The sequence below is a fragment of the Peromyscus californicus genome, unplaced genomic scaffold (genome assembly GCF_007827085.1).
Source record: "Peromyscus californicus insignis strain IS unplaced genomic scaffold, ASM782708v3 Scaffold_9__1_contigs__length_137607984, whole genome shotgun sequence".
NCBI lineage: Eukaryota > Metazoa > Chordata > Mammalia > Rodentia > Cricetidae > Peromyscus > Peromyscus californicus.
This window is the reverse complement of record NW_026294617.1, coordinates 41,900,975-41,913,459: the sequence shown is the minus strand read 5'-3', so window position 1 is coordinate 41,913,459 and position 12,485 is coordinate 41,900,975. Positions and strand designations below refer to the sequence as shown.

At 41.0% G+C, this 12,485-nt stretch overlaps 1 non-coding gene across 1 annotated transcript; it reads left to right on the top strand.

The window, feature by feature from the left end:
* The first annotated feature begins 6,070 nt into the window (after positions 1-6,070).
* Positions 6,071-6,237, top strand: LOC128106835 (U1 spliceosomal RNA). Its single transcript, XR_008216880.1, has one exon. It is a non-coding gene; the product is annotated as a U1 spliceosomal RNA (small nuclear RNA).
* The last annotated feature ends 6,248 nt before the right edge of the window (positions 6,238-12,485 follow it).

The following is a 12,485-nucleotide window of genomic DNA, read 5'->3' as shown; positions in this document are numbered from 1 at the left end:
AATGGAGAGCAGAGACGGAGACAAGGAAGAGGAGTAGGGGATGATATGACAAAGGCATATTTTATGTATCTGTGGAAATGTCATAATGACTCACCACGCCTTGTGTCATATGCACTAACAACAAACTAGGAAAGAAGATAGTCAGGAAGATAGGAGGAATTAGAGAGAAAGGAATGGTGAAAAAAATAAATAATAGCTAAATAACTTGCAGATCTAAAAATAGTAGCATTATTTGGTCAGCATATATTTTTCTTAATGAATTAATTCATGTTTATGTGATCCAATGAAGATCAGAAAAGTGAAAAAGAGGAAATGAATAAATCCCTTAAGGAAATACAGAAAAACACAAACAAACAATTGGAGGAAATGAATAAGTCCCTTAAAGAAAACCAAACAAACAGTTGAAGGAAACAAATAAAACTGTACAAGATCTGAAAATGGAAATAGCAGCAATAAAGAAAACACAAACTGGGGCAATTCTGGAAATGAAAAATTTAGGAATGTGAACAGGAACTGCAGATGCAGTTTCACCATCAGAATACAAGAGATGGAAGCACCTCAGGCATTGAAAATACAATAGAAGAAATAGATGCATCGGTCAAAGAGAACGTTAAATCTAAAAATTTCCTGACACAAAACATCCAGGAAATCTGGGACACCAGGAAACAACCAAATCTATGGACAATGAGAAACTGAAGAAGGAGAAGAATCCCAGTTCAAAGGCCTAGAAAATATTTTCAACAAAATCATAGGAGAAAAAATTTCCAAACTCAAAGAAGGAGATGCCTATAAAGGTACAAGAAGCATACAGAACACCAAATAGATTGGACCAGAGAAGAAAGTTCCCCAACCACATAATAATCAAAACACTAAAGGTACAGAACAAAGAAAGAATATTAAAAACTGCAAGGGAAAAATAGCAAGTAACATATAAAGGCAGACCTATTAGAATTACTCCTGACTTCTCAAGGGAGACTGTAAAAGCAAGAAGGGCTTGGACAGATGTGCTGGGGATTCTAAGGGATCACAGTTACCTGCCCAGATATCTGTATCCACGGAACCTTTCAAACACCGTACGTGAAGAAATAAGATATCCCAAGATAAAGTCAAATTTAAACAGTATCCATCTGCAAACCAATCAGGACAGAAGGAAAACTCCAAACCAGGGAGTTTAATTACACTCATGAAAATACTGTTTCATATGTTATGCCTGTTTGCTTGATTTGTATGTGGGACTCCTAATAGTGGGGGTGGATGTGTCTCTGGCTCTTTTGCCTGCTCTGGGGAGTCTGTTCTTCCTATTGGATCGCCTTGTCCAGCCTCCACAGTATAAAGGCTTTTGCTTTGTCTTACTGTGTCTTGTTTTGTTGTTTTTGATTGTTATCTCTTGGAGGCCTGCTCCTTTCTGAAGGGAAACGGGGGGGGGGGGGGCAGATCTGAGGGAGAGGAGAATTGGGGGGAAACTGAAAGGAGTGGAGGGAGGGCAAACTGTGGTTGAGATGTATTGTATGGGGGAAGAATCTATTTTCAATCATTGTTCAAAATGAGAGAAAGAAAAGTGAAAGGAAAATAACTTGCCGAACAGAAAGTTTCATGTTAAAATCATTTTCTTCCTCTTCATACTGTCTCTAAAGGCAACCCTCAGTTTTTTGTGCGGGTGGCACTTTGTCAGAAAGAAAAATAAATAAAATTTGCATTGCCAGGACCTGTGACTTGTCTTCTGTTTTACTTTCTCTTTCCCCCCCCCCCACTTTTTTAAAGAAAACGTCTTAGTCTTTAGTTTCAAAGCCCTTCACCAAATCTTTTGACAGGGGACCATTAAGTCTACATATTAGAATGGTTAATGTTGGACTTCATATTTTCCTCCTGTTCATGAAGGGTGCAGTGGCAGACACAAACAGAAATTAATGGGAATAATAGAGTTTACTAGTGAAGTCTTACACAATGGAAGCTTAGCTGTATTCATGGTGCAAATGATGTGGGGACAGGAAGCTAACTCTTAAAAACCATTGAGTTGATATGGCGCTTTCTTAGAAAATTGGGAATCCATCTCCCCCAAGATCCAGCTATACCACTCTTGGGCATATCCCCAAGGAATGCTCAACCACACCATAAGATCACTTGTTCAGCTATGTTCATATCAGCATTGTTTGTAATAGCCAGAACATAGAAACAACCTAGATGCCCTTCAACTGAAGAATGGATAAACAAAATGTGGTACATATACACAATGGAATACTACTCAGCAGAGAAAAACAATGACATCATGAGGTTTGCAGACAAATGGATGGATCTAGAAAAAATCATCCTGAGTGAGGTAACCCAGACTCAGAAAGACAAACATGGTATGTACTCACTCATAGCAGGATACTAGACATGGAACAAGGATGATGGACTGCTACTCACATCACCAGGGAGGCTACCTGGAAAACAGGACCCCAAGAAAGACACAGGGATCGCCCAATGACAGAGAAATGGAATGAGATCTACATGAACAGCCTGGACATGAGTGGGGGTAGTGAAAGGCGAGGGTCGAGGGAAAGAGAGCTTGGGGGAGCGGGAGATCCCAGCTGGATCAACAACAGAGAGGGAGAACAAGGAATAGGAGACCATGTTAAATGAAGACCACATGAGAATAGGAAGAAGCAAAGTGCTAGAGAGGCCCACAGAAATCCACAAAGATACCCCCACAACAGACTGCTGGCAATGGTCGAGAGACAGCCCGAACTGACCTACTCTGGTGATGGGATGGCCAAACACCCTAGTTGTCATGTTAGAAACCCCATCCAACGACTGAGGGAACTGGATGCAGAGATCCATGACTAGGCCCTCAGTAGATCTCTGGGAGTCCAATTAGCGACAATGAGGAAGGTTTATATGAGCGAGAATTGTTGAGACCAAGGTTGGATAAAGCACAGGGACAAATAGCCAAATGAATGGAAACACATGAACTATGAACCAATGGCTGAGGGGTCCCCGCTGGATCAGGCCCTCCGAATGGGTGAGACAGTTGATTGGCTTGATCTGTTTGGGAGGCATCCAGGCAGTGGGACCGGGTCCTGTGCTCATTGCATGAGTTGACTGTTTGAAACCTGGGGCCTATGCAGGATTGCTTGGCTCGGCCTGGGAGGAGGGGACTAGAGCTACCTGGACTGAGTCTACCAGGTTGATCTCAGTCTGTGGGGAAGGCTTTGCCCTGGAGGAGATGGGAATGGAGGGGGGGGCTGGGGGGGGGAGATGAGGGGGACAGGAGGGGGGAGAACAAGGGAATCTGTGGCTGATATGTAGAACTGAATGGTATTGCAAAATAAAAAAAAAAAAAACATTGAGTTGGAAAATACTGAGGTATTTTTTTTTCTGGCAGTTTTTAAATAGATATTTATTTTTGGCTTTTATCCTCCCTGAAAACATAACTATTTCTGGTGGTAGTTTTAAAAGTTTTGTATATGTAACCCATACTGTATATAAATATATTGTCCTTAAAGACATCCAGTCAGCCTATTATAGATAAAATTTCCTATGGCTTTCTTACTTAATTGTATTCATACAAAAGGAGGGGATTGCATTATGATATTTCATGTCTTCTCACAATTAACTCCAAATTGACAGATTTGGGGCAGTCAACTCAAGGCATTTTGATTACTGACAGACATCCAAAATCATAACTTTTATTTCAGAGGGAAAATAAGAGTTGGGAAAACTCAGAGAAAACATTACTTTATGTTAATATAAGCCTCCCATTTAATTCCCTGTCTGTACAAAGAAAATGTCTATTTTCCACTCCATTCTCTACTTCTCTCTCCTTCCATTCTTTTTGTCTCTATATGGAATGGAAACATAGCCTTTGCATGGGCTTTAGAAGAAGACAATAATACTAAGCAAAATATGAACAACTTGAATAACCATCATATTCTATTCCATTTTGAACTTGGTGAACTCATTTACAATCTGAAAATTTTATAAATGTTAAGAAGTTAACAGGCAACTAGGCTATACTAATATAGCAATGAAAATAACATTGTTTTAAAAATGGCAGTAGTTGAGGGCTCCTGAAGACCCTGAGCAGCTTCTTAGAGCTGTTTGTAGATAACATTCTCCACATTTTCTACAGATAATTGAACTTGGCCATCCTACACAAGGCTGAATTTAAAATGAGATGGAAAACATGCATGGAAGGGGAATTCTAGAAAGACAGCATTGGTACGATTTTCTGAGAAAAGTCTAGAAACATGAGGCTCATTAGATTCACTCCAAATTTGAGTAAAGGTGTGGTTACTTTTTAGAAATGTTTGTTGACAAAGACTAATTTCGTTTTCTAAGGCCATTTTTGTATTTCCCCTAAAATTCACTATACACAAACACAAAATCCTTGTTCTCCCAGTAATAAGTTAATGAAATGGGCAAGTAACCTACCTATCCATTGAGCAAGAAGTCTGGAGTATCCTGTCCCCTCACTCTGCCATTTTCAATGGTTCTATGGGACTCTGTTTACTTCCTTAATTTGGTCTATTTCATCCTCCAGCTCTTTCTTGCCATTATTTTGGTGTAGTTTATCTTAATCATCTGTCTCAATCATTGTAGTTTCTTTCTGAAAAACTCTGCATAACTTTAGTCTCTACAATGCAGTTTGTCACATTATCACCCAATTTTTCTTCTTGAAGAGCAGAAATAGGACTCAATTACTATCTGGGGTAAAATATCCAAACTCCTTCTGATATTTTCCCTTGTTTTTGCTTTCCAACCCCCGTTTATACTTTTATTATTATTAATTAAATTTATTTATTTATTTTACATCCTGACTGCAGTTTCTCTCCATCCTCTCCTAACACTCCCTTCCCCCACTGCACCTCCAATCCACTTCCACTGTTTCTGCTCAGAAAGGGGCAGGGCTCCCATGTATGTCAACAAAGCATGGCGTATCAAGTTGAGGTAGGACTGAACTCCTCCGTTTGTATTAAGGCTGGGCAAGGCAACCGAGTATAAAGAATATGTTCCTGAAAGTCACCCAAAGCATCAGGGACAGGCCCTGCTCCCACTGTTAGGAGTACCACTGATAGATCAAGCTACACAATTCTTACATATGTAGAGGGCCTAGGTCAGTCTCATGCAGGCTCCCTTGCTGTCGGTCCAGAGTCTGTGAGCTCCTATGAGCCCAGGTTAATTGTTTCTGTGGGTTCCCTTTTTATGACCTTGACCCCCACCCACCCTGGCTCCTCCCTCTCTTCAACAGGATTCTCTGAGCCAGGCCCAGTGCTTGGCTGTGGATCTCTGCATCTGCTTCCATCAGTTACTGGATGAAGGCTCTCTGATGACAATTAGGGTAGTCACGAATCTGATTACAGGAGATGGCCAGTTCAGGCACCCTCTCCACTATAGATAGGAGTCTTAGCTGGGTCATCCTTGTAGATTAGTGGGAGTTTCTCTTGCACCAGGTTTCTCCCTAACCCATCAAGACGTCTCTTTTATTATTCTCCCTCTCCACCCACTCCCCCGACCCAATCCCTCATGTTCCTATCCCTGTTGGCCCCCAGTCTATCCAGGAGTTCTCTTTTATTTCCCCTTCCCAGGGAAATCCACATATCCCCATTCCACTTTGGTCTTTCCTTGTTACCTAGCCTCTCTGGGGCTGTGGATTATAGCATGGTTATTTCTTATTTTACAGTTAATATCCACTTATGAGTGAGTACATACCATGTTGGTCTTTCTGGGTCTGGGTTACCTCACTCAGGGTGATGTTTTATAGATCCATCCATTTGCCTTAAAATTTTCTGATGTCATTGTTTTTAACAGCTGAGTAATACTCCATTGTGTAAATGGACTACATTTTCTTTATCAGTTCTTTGATTAAGAGGCATTTAGGTTAGTTCCAGGTCCTGGATATTATGAATAATACTGCTATGAACATAGTAGAGCAAATGTCCTTGTGGAATGATTGAGCATTTTTTGGGTACATGCCCAAGAGTGGTATAGCTGGGTCTTGAGGTAGATTGATTTTCATCTAAATTCCAACACAATCTTTACAGACCTTAAAAGAACAATACTTAACTTCATATGGAAAAACAAAAAGTTAATACTTACCTGGCAGAGGAGATACCATGATCACGATGGTGAATTTCCCAGGTCGAGGCTTATCCATTGCACTCCGGATGTGCGGACCCCTGCGGATTTCCCCAAGTGCGGGGGAAACTCGACTGCATAATTTGTGGTAGTGGGGGACTGTGTTCGCGCTCTCCCCTTAAAAAAGAAAGTTCAGGATAGCTAAAACAATCCTATAAAGTAAAGAAACTTCCTGAGGTATCACCATCTCTGATTCCAAGCTCTACTACAGAGCTATAGTCATAAAAAACAGCCTGGTATTGGCATAAAAACAGACAGATGGGTCAATTGAATTGAAGACTATGACATAAATCCACACATCTATGGACACAAGATTTTTGACAAAGAACCACAAATTATACAATGAAAAAAAAGAAAGCATTGTCAACAAATGGTGCTGCTGTAACTGGATTTGGGCATGTAGAAGAATGAAAATAGATCCATCTCTGTCACCCTGTACAAAACTAAAGTCCAAGTGGATCAAAGACCTCAACATAAATCCAGTTACACTGAACCATTTATACTTTTATATTAAACAATTTACGTTATTACCCTACCTCTCAAGTATTCTTTCACATATATGACGTTCCTTGTGCTTAGAATTTTCTTCTCTCAGTTTCTCCTAAAAAATTCTGATCTATTCTACCTGACCCAGTTAAGTATCCCTGACCCTCATAACCCCCTCCAGTAAGCCCTGTTGTATCATTGTATGTTTAGTCCATGTGCTACACTACATGAGATAGAAATTACAACGCTTATTTGCATGTCTGCCTCTCTTCCAACACTGTGTGCTCAAGAATCTAAGCCTTTTCATTGTATACAGACACTGCATAGTTTCTCCCAAATGCTACATGCATGAATGAATGAATTGATAAATCAAAATTCTCATGAAGCCAAGACAGAGATATTTAGAGATTTGTCTAGACATATTCTGTGAGTCAGGGGTAGGTCCAGGAATAGATTCTGGTACCTCCCACTCCTTTCTGTTCCCTTGGGGTCACAGACTATGAGTTTCTGTTTAATTAACAGAAAATATAGAAGGAGTCTATTTTTTTCTTAAAAATAATACACCACAAGAAAATACCCATTGTATTCCACTGTCTGGATTTTGAAAGTAAAAATGGCTCTTGATGCTTTCCTGGCATTTGAGGAAAATATTATTTCATCCTAGGCACAATGTGCTTAGAATAGACTCTACAGTCTTGGCATTTAAACAGGGGAATTAAACTAAAAATGTCTTAAGTAACTCAATAAAAAAAATGATACCAGCCATTGACTGACTTCCTCTCTCTCCCCCGTTCTCCTTTCCTCTTCCTCCTCCTCTTACCCTCCTTCTCCTCCTTCTTCTTTGGCAGATCATTTGTTTATCAATGGTTTCTTGCCTGGAATTAAAGGCTTTAAAGATCTGTCTGGGTATTTAACTAAATTGAGTTTACAAGGTCACAAACACACATACACACTTCAAAGTGATACATCAACATCTTCTTGAATCATTAAATATGCTTGTAAAATTCTAATACTACAGCTTTATAATGAAACTTTGATTTGTGAAATCTTTCATTGCTTTAAGTTATATTAAAAATTCTGGGTTTCATCGTTCCATTTTCATTTATATATGTCACTACCTTCTCTTCTACTCGGGCCCCCTCTGAGACAGTTTTTGTTAACTGTCAATTTGACAGGATCTATAATCACCTGGGACATCTCCTCTGTCTACGCCTGTGTGCAGGGAAAAGGGGCTGGATAAAGAAACCCACCCTGACTCTGGAGTCCAGAATTAGAGAAGGATGGCTCAGATAAGGCCAGTGAGAGAAACACAGTTTAGCTCAGATCAGAGCCATCTCTGCCCCTGTCCAACTGACTTGTGAAATCAACAAATCACAGAGCAGGACAGCAGAATCCTGCCCTAGGGCCCAGGATCAGGGAAAGAAACACAACCTGTGTTTGGGACCAAAGCCAGAGAAATGAACCAAGGAAACATGCCCTGACTCTGAAACCAGTACCAAAGAAACAATCTTGGCCCCTAGAATCAGAGTCAGTGAATGAAATGTGCCCTGGCCTTAGAGGTAGTGTCAAAAAGCTAAGTAAGGCCAGTGAGAGAAACACAGTTTAGCTCAGATCAGAGCCATCTCTGCCCCTGTCCAACTGACTTGTGAAATCAACCAATCACAAAGCAGGACAGCAGAATCCTGGCCCTAGGGCCCAGGACCAGGGAAAGAAACAGCCTGTGTTTGGGACCTGAGCCAGAGAAATGAACACTTTATCCCCAAACCCAGAACCCAGGAAATACGCCCTGACTCTGAAACTAGTACCAAAATTACACTCTTGGCCCCTAGAATCAGTCAGTGAAAGAAATGTGCCCTGGCCTTAGAGGTAGTGTCAAAAAGCCAAGAAAGGCCAGTGAAAGAAATACAGTTTGGTCCTGAAATCAGGGCCATCTCTGCCCCTTGCCCACAAAACTGGCCAATCCCTGGGCAGAAGATAAACTAACCAATCACAGCTGACTCCGCCCCCTAGACATCCTATATAAACCACCCTGCCCAGTGAGTTGTGAGCTGTTCTCTCCACCCTGGTAGAGGCAGCTACTCTCCTGGACTCCTCCTTCCCAAATAAACCTCTTTCTCAGAAGAGTTTTGGGTGAAGACCCTCATTCACTGGTGAACAGAAGAACCTTGCTGGGACGTCCCATAGTGGACTGAGCAAGGGGGAGCTGAACAGAAGACCCTTGCTAAGACTGAGCAAGAGAGAGCTGGTAACACTGAGCTGGAGATTGTGGCTCTCCAGGAGAGGAGCAAGATTGCTGTGTCCTGCAGGGAGACTATGCCTCATTACACCAGGTATATCCTGATTTTCCCAAAGAGTCAGGATACCCTTCTTTGCTGAAGCAGTTCCAGGCCTGACTCTCCCGAGAAGTCAGAATCATTTCCTTTCCAATGTTGGGCTGTTTCTTTGCAGTCCCAGCCATCAGAGCTGTGCTAAACAGTTTCAGGTGTCCGGGACACCTTCAGGGCAGAGCTCTTGTTCTGAGTAGCTTGAGGTGTCCAGGATACCTCGCCCTCTAGGGCTGAACTGTCTCCTTGCAGTTTCAGCCATTAATTTACTAACATTTTGGTGCTGAAACTTGGGACACCAAACCCAGAGTTTTTGCAGTTTACTTACACTGTGGAGACAGTCTTGATTGTAGAAGATCTGCCTACTGTGGGCATTACCATTCCTCAGCTGGGATTCTGAAGTATATAGACGGAGAAAGGAAACTGATCAGCATCCTCTCTCTCTCTCTGTCTCTCTCTCTGTCTCTCTGTCTCTCTCTGTCTCTCTCTGTCTCTCTCTGTCTCTGTCTCTCTCTCTCTCTCTCTCTCTCTCTCTCTGCTTCTTGACTATGAATGTGATGTGCCCAGCTGCCTGTAGATCTTGCTGCTTGATTTTTCCCATCATAATAGACTGAAATCTCTAATTGTAAGTGAAAATAAACCCTTTTTTTAAGTTGCTTTTGTCAGAGTATTTTACCATAGCAAATGGGAAAAATAACTAAGACAACCTCACTCATTACCTTTTCCCGCATTACCTGATCTCCTCTTTGGCTTGTTCCTTTCCTTTCTCTGAGATAGTTCCCCCTTGAGGAATCTTTTTCTTTTTTTCCCAAAAATGTTCTAGACCCCCAATAGAATTCAAAAGGCAAAAATACAATTTCTTTTATGAAGAGTATGAACAGGAATGGCATAATAAACCCCACCCCACCCCAACCCATGCTGGCTAGTTTTTTGTTTGTTTGCTTGTTTTTTCTAGACAGGGTTTCTCTTTGTAGTTTTGGTGCCTGTTCTGGATCTCACTCTGTAGACCAGGCTGGCCTCAAACTCACAGAGATCCACCTGGCTCTGCCTCCCGAGTGCTGGGATTAAAGGTGTGTGCCACCATCGCCCAGTCATTCTGGCTAGTTTTATGTTAACTTGGCACAAGCTAGACTCATTTAGGAAGACGGAATCTCGATTGAGAAAATACCTCAATAAGATTTGCTTGTACTTCATTTTCTTAGTTAACAATTGATGTAGGGAGGCCAAGCCCATTGTGGATGATGCTACCCCTGGGCAGGCAGTCCTGAGGTGTATAAGAAAGCAGACTGAACAAGCCAGTAGGAGCAAGGCTGTAGGCAGAGTTCCTCCATATCTTCTGCTTCAGTTACTGTCCAAAGATTCCTGTCTTGAGTTCCTATCCTGACTTCCTACAATGGTGCTCTGTGATATGGAAATAGAAGATGAAACAAACACTTTACTCCCAAAGTTGATTTTGGTCCTGGTGTTCTATCATAGCAATAGAAACTTTAACTAGAACACCCCCAAAGATGTAAATATTCATATAAAATTTCAGGAATTATTAGTAACCTGTGCATCTCAAAACTTTTATTTTTCTTTGAGTTATTTAAAATTTCATTATGGTTTCTGTGGAAACTTCTATAGAGATATCTCAAGAATTGGATTCCAAAGCACTCGACAAAATGTCTGAAATCTTCTATTTTAGATTCCACTGAGCATTGATTTTCACGGCAGCTCTCCTCTCGTAAGTCTCCTTACCATCAGTGTTTCTTACATCACCCCTTCTGCTGGCTTCAGTCCTTTGTTCCTCACACTCACAGCCTGAATCTTTCCCCATTGACAAAACTCCTAGGAACAGGCTTTAGATGCCTACTCTAAGTGCCTATCACGAAAGAAGAGCTCTTCTGAAAATTGTGTAAGTAAAATTCCCTGTTCTGCTAAATGTTGCCACATGGAAAAGAGTTGCTTACCTAAACGGGAAAGATAGCCAGTAATGCTGTGACTCACTGCTGCAAAATTACTCTGGATTGAACTGTTGAGGAGGGACTTTGTGAAAGAGAGAAGAATCTGATCAGCCAGAATGTAAGGCATGGCCACCAGAAGATAATCTGAGAAGGCTTTCTTAGTGAAATTTCAAGGGTGACTCAGTCTGATAGTGCGAAGAATGTGAAGATGATGGTCATGATAAAGGCCACTGAAAAATTATCCATGAAGCTAGAGTACCTAACACATTTTTATGTATCTATCTGTCAGCTTACAGAACGACATGAGTGAGTGTTGTTGCTAAATTGAATAGTGAAAATAATGTGCTAAGGGAGGATTAGCAGAACTGAGCGATGGAGAGCGGCATACCAGAGTCAAGTCAAGTATGCTCAGACTTCAAAGTGAAAACAAAACAAAAACAAAACTGACCTAGAAGTTCTGTGTGAAAACAAGAAAGTAAACATCTGTGTGTGTGTGTGTGTGTGTGTGTGTGTGTGTGTGTGTGTGTGTGTGTGTGTGTGTGTGCATGTTCTTGTGTGTATAATGCACATGCATGTACCTGTGGAGGGCAGAGGTCACCAATGTCATTCATTCATGAGGCACTTTGCTCCTTTTTTCTCCCCTTGAGACAGGCTTTCTCACTGACCTGAAACTGACCAGGTAGATTAGGCTAACAAGTCAGTGAGTTTCAAAAATCTTCCTCTCTCTCCTCCTCAGAGCTAAGATTACAAGTTTGTGACATCACACCTACCTTTTTTTTTTTTTTTAACTTGGGTTCTGAACACAAGACCCAGTACTTGTAAAGAATATTTTCCAAGTCCCAATTTCTGTCTTTTTTCTATTTGTGCACACACCAGTTATGTCACCAGAAAATGATTAGGAGGTAGTATATTTGGCAGGCAAAGTAGCAATAAAATAATTCTAATTATTCATTCTCATAAAGACCTAAGCAACAAACGGACAAAATTATCTGTTCTTTTCAGTATTCTCATACCTACTTAAGGAAGAAACAAGAAATATAAAAATGTTGATGAGTAAATGTGTGTTTGTTTGAAAGATTATAAGAGCCACAGACAGTAGATAACTATGAGGAAAGAGCGTCTTCCAGACACACAGTAGGGCAACTATGTATATGAACTCAAGACAATGATGGCAGCATGGACAAGAATGTGCATGCTCAAGCCAGACCAAATTCTAGCATGCCCCTAACTGAGGAGCTATTGGCAAGTGACAGCTGCTGGTAGAGGGAGGCCCCCAGGGGGTTGACTGGACCACGTTCCAGTAGTTGGCCACACATCCAAGAGTATATAGACAGTACAAATTGGACTCCATGGGTTTTATTTTGCTTTTAAAAGGACACAGAGTTGGGTGGGTAGAGGAGGGGCATGGATGTTGGAGGAGTTGGGCAAGGGGGATTGAATATACTCAAAATACATTGCACAAATTTCTCAAAATACTAATTAGAAAAAAAGAGGGAAAAAGTTGATAAATGAGACAGCTATTGTTGAAGTCATTTTTCCTATATAAAATCAAATCAATATGTAATATCAAATATAAAATCAGAGAAAAAATAATCTTGAAAGTGTGGATGAAATT